The sequence below is a fragment of the Arachis ipaensis genome, chromosome B06 (genome assembly GCF_000816755.2).
Source record: "Arachis ipaensis cultivar K30076 chromosome B06, Araip1.1, whole genome shotgun sequence".
In the NCBI taxonomy this organism is placed as follows: domain Eukaryota; kingdom Viridiplantae; phylum Streptophyta; class Magnoliopsida; order Fabales; family Fabaceae; genus Arachis; species Arachis ipaensis.
In genome coordinates, this window is record NC_029790.2 from 92,861,153 (window position 1) to 92,865,788 (window position 4,636).

A 4,636-nucleotide genomic window follows, 5' to 3' on the forward strand; every position below is an offset into this window, starting at 1 on the left:
GGACTCTCTGAATTAAATCATTACATAATAGCAAGGATCAAGAATAGGTACAACCTGTTGAGTTGCAGTTTTCCATTCTTCCTTCTATTTGCTCCTTTTGAGTTGTAATTCAGGTGTTCTTTTAATTTGTTGGCTATTTTTCTGCCTGCTCCTCAAATGTTGCTTGTTGTTCAACCCTTTTTGGTATTGGTAAATCTGCAAAGCTTATGTGTGGGCTCTCGAACTTACTTTGGTGTGTGAACACCAAACTTAGTTCCTTGCCAATATTTCTCATGCAACAAATTATATGTGAATTTTTTTTCTTTTTCAAAAGAAATAAACTAATGACTTGGAGACAGCAAAATAGTTAACTAGTTTATCTAAATGCTCAAAGCTAGCATTATGCAGGAGGTGAGAATATGTTTTATGATGAGATTTTGGTGGAACACCAAACTTAGAATCCTTCATTCTCCCTTATATTGTTTTGGTGTGCAACACCAAACTTAGCTTTTTGCAATATAGATAAGGCTAATTAACCTTTTTATTGAAATAACTATGAAAAAAAAACTACCCCAGGTTGGGTTGCCTCCCAACAAGCGCTCTTTTATTGTCACTAGCTTGACATTGACCCCCTCTTTTATGGTGGTTGGTGACTGTAGTGCCTCAACTTGTCTCCTCTGATTGTGAGCTTCTTCTTTGTTCCTTAGTGCTCTATTTCAGCATGCTCTAGTGAGAGTATTTTGCTCACAGTATAGTAGTCATCAGTCTGTTGGTCTGCTCCCAGTTGTTGATAGACTAATTGCACTTTGTCACCTTTGGAGAGCCCTTTTGTTGGAATTTTTTTGTTCTTCCAACCCTTTTTGATTCTGTTTTTGTTTTTCTTCCCTCCTTTTGTTGACCCTTCTTCCTTGACAACAGGCTCCCTCTTGAGATTTCTTTTCTTCCCTCCTTTATTTTACTTCGAATGCAGGGAGGTCAGAATCCAACAGCATCTGTAGTCCTTTTTCAGCCTCTGAATCGGATTTTTGCTCAGGTCCCTCAATTTTAGCCAAAAAATACCTGAAATCACAGAAAAACACACAAACTCATAGTAAAGTCCAGAAGAGTGATTTTTATTTAAAAACTAATAAAAATATAATAAAAACTAATTAAAATATACTAAAAACATACTAAAAATAATGCCAAAAAGCGTATAAATTATACGCTCATCAACATACCATTCATCAAGGCTCTCCAACAAATGCCCTCATACATTAAGTGTATGAAAGAGCTGCTGACCAGGAAAAGCTCACTCAAAGGAGGACAAACAATAGTGATGAATAAGGAGTGCAGTGCTCTTATACAACCCAAGTTGCCTACAAAAAGGAAGGATCCAGGGAGTTTTCACATCCCCTGTGCCATAGGAGACACACTAATTGACAAAGGACTTTGTGATCTGGGAGCAAGCATTAATTTAATGCCTCTATCTCTCATGAAGAAGCTGCAGATTAATGAGCTAATGCCCACAGACGCAGTCATCAGGCTGGCTGACAAAACTCAAAAACAAGCAGTAGGAGTGGTTGAAAACGTGTTGGTAAAGGTTGGGAACTACTTCCTTCCCACAGACTTTGTCATATTGGAAATGGAAGAGAGTCACCTTCACCCAATCATATTGAGAAGACCATTTCTAGCTACAGCCAAAGTGCTTATAGATGTAGAGCGAGGAGAGCTAATACTGAGGATACATGATGAATAACTTACCTTCAATGTCTTCAAACCCTCACAAGAAGCAGATCAAGAAAAAAAGGAACCAAAGGAAGATCATGACAGGGCACTGGTGAAAGAACCAAGCACAGGAACACAAACTGTACACCTGGGAATCCCCTTGGCTGGTGAGCAGAACAGTCAGAAGGTACCACAGCTAAAGGAAATCCAAGAGGACCCAAACCCACCAGGATCATGTGAGACCAGCAACAAAATCTCCCTGGGAAAAGAGACCACAAAGAACAGGGCAACAGTAAAAGAAACAAAGAAGAAGGCACCAAGGAGATGGAGGAACAAGAAGATCCCTACAGAGGATTTCTCTCCAGGGGATAAAGTGATCTCAACTTATTTCCCAGTTATTCCACCTCATCTCCCCACCATCCCATCTCAGTTACCTAAAGTTTTCACCATCAACAGAATTCTCTCCCTAGAACATGTGGAGATCCTTGATGAAGCCAATGGAGATAGAATTACTGCGAGGGGGGAAGATCTGAAGCATTACCAACCACCCTGACAAAGGCAGAACGTCAAGCTAGTGACGCTAAAGAAGCGCTTCATGGGAGGCAACCCATGTTTTATATGTCTTTAAAGTAGTCAATAATGCAAGGTTCATGAATTCCAAATCAACTTTGATATATACTTGAATGAATCCTTTTTTTTATGCAACATATAGTGAAGAACAAGTTTGGTGTTCAAGGCACACTAAGAGGACATAAATATCATGTCACTCTTAGCACCTTGAACAAATCTTTTTACATCACATTGCCACAAACTAAGTTTGGTGTCACCAATGTTGCATACATGGACAGTTAAATAGTCAGTTGGTTTGTATTCATGAATAGCACTTACTATTTAGAAACAAAAACTTTAAAAAGTAGTTACCCCACTCTTTAAATTTTGCCGCCACTATCCACAAATTTATTAATCACATTTCTTTTATTTTGTAGGAGAATTGATGGGACAATTGAAGGAGGAGGTTTCAGCCACTTCAAAAGGAGGGGACTATACACATGTCTTTAAGGGGAATGCATTGGGAAATGTTGCCATGCAACATTGAAAGAATGACACGCTTGGAAATCGAACCAACCCCATCATAAAGTTGATGATCCTTGTGCTCATCCCATGCTAAACCTCATCCGTTCATCATACACCCACTCTATCAATCCACACCTTTCATTTACTCACCACTTCTCTATATAAGTGGTTCTTATTCCATACCTCCTCTCACATTCCAATTCCCATTCTTTGTACTTCTCACTCTCAGAACCCAACACCTCTTACCCCACCTAAAAAAAAAAAAAAACACTCTCACTCACTCCCTTCACTACACCCCAGCTTAACTGGCCAAAGTCCATCATTAACCAATAATTCTAAACACCTTCACATCTCAAAAATCACTTATGGCATCATCGAGCTTAAAAAGGCGAAAGGGAAAGACACCAGTGGAGAGCATTCCTTTTGACGAAGGAAGGTTCAAGACCGCTTTCCATGAGCTTCAATTCAAACGTATCAAGCACAAGAAAGTATTGCTAGAGCTGACGTTCCAATTCAACTATGATGAGTGCCCGCAGATTGAGGAAAAGATTGAACAGAGGGGTTGGCAAGAGCTCACGAACCCAGAAACAAGAATAAATGCAAATCTCATTAAGGAGTTCTATGCCAATGTGGCCAGGGAAGATAATACCAAAGCTCCGACCTTCAAAAGTTATGTGAGAGGAACAGAGGTGGACTTCAGTCCTAATGCTATCATGAGGACTCTTCATCTGAGATCACAACCCTCTGATAAGCCAAGTTATCAAGCAAGAATAAGTAATGGGCCAGACAATGATGAGCTTGAAGAAATTGTGAATGACATGTGTGTCATAGGATCAGATTGGGAGAGGTATGCAGATAAGAGGCCACGGTTCATCAGAAGAGGAGACCTCATCCCGGAAGCCAAGGGATGGTTTGAGCTCGTGAGAAGATCTATCCTCCCAGCCTCAAACAATTCTGAAGTCAACATTGCTCGAGCTACCATGCTACATTGCATTATGAGCGGTGGAGACATCAATGTACATGAAATTATAGCTGAGGGAATCCAAGAAGCAGCCGAAAAGAGTGATCCGAGCGCTCGGCTTTTGTATCTCAGCACCATCACGAGACTATATAAGAAAGCCAAGGTGATCTTCGAAGACAGCAATCCCCATTGGGTAAACCCTGGGAGGTTAGTTACGCTCCAGCGTATAACTTATGTGGCACCCGCCCAACAACAAAGAAGGCCTCAAATAGGGAAAAGAACATCACAAGAAGGACCTCACCAAGAAGAATCTCATCAAGAAGAATACCAGCAAGAAGAGTACTATGATCCAACCAATATAAATCTGGGCCACATTCAAGGAGCCATTGAGGACTTGGCAAGGAGATATATGGAAGGGCATGAGCAATAACTACACCTTCAATCCCAACGGATGGATCGTCAGGAAGAACTACTTGCTAACTGGATGAAACAACAAATGGAGCAACAACAGGAACACTACTCCCAGCTCACTCAAGCCATCAATCAAGTGACTGAAAGGCAAGAGCGTCAAGATAAACGCCTTCAAGAACTCAACCAACGTCAGCTAGCTCAGACGAAAGCATTCAATGAGTTCATCGTGCTTAATGAAGGACGGCAAATACATAGGGAAGAGTTTAACATAAACACTCAAGCCAAGTTGAACTATATGTCTGGGCATATGCATAATTTGCATTCTGCAATCCCTAGGTATGATACAGTCCAAAAAGATCTAACAGAACAAGAGGAAAGGAAGGTAAAACAGCAGAAGGAAACATTAAAAAAGAAGATGGAAGATGCTGGCTTATAGAAAAAGTTGATTGGAAAAAAGCCAGACTGGCACGGATACAAGGAAACACAAGTGGACACAAAGAGGACAAA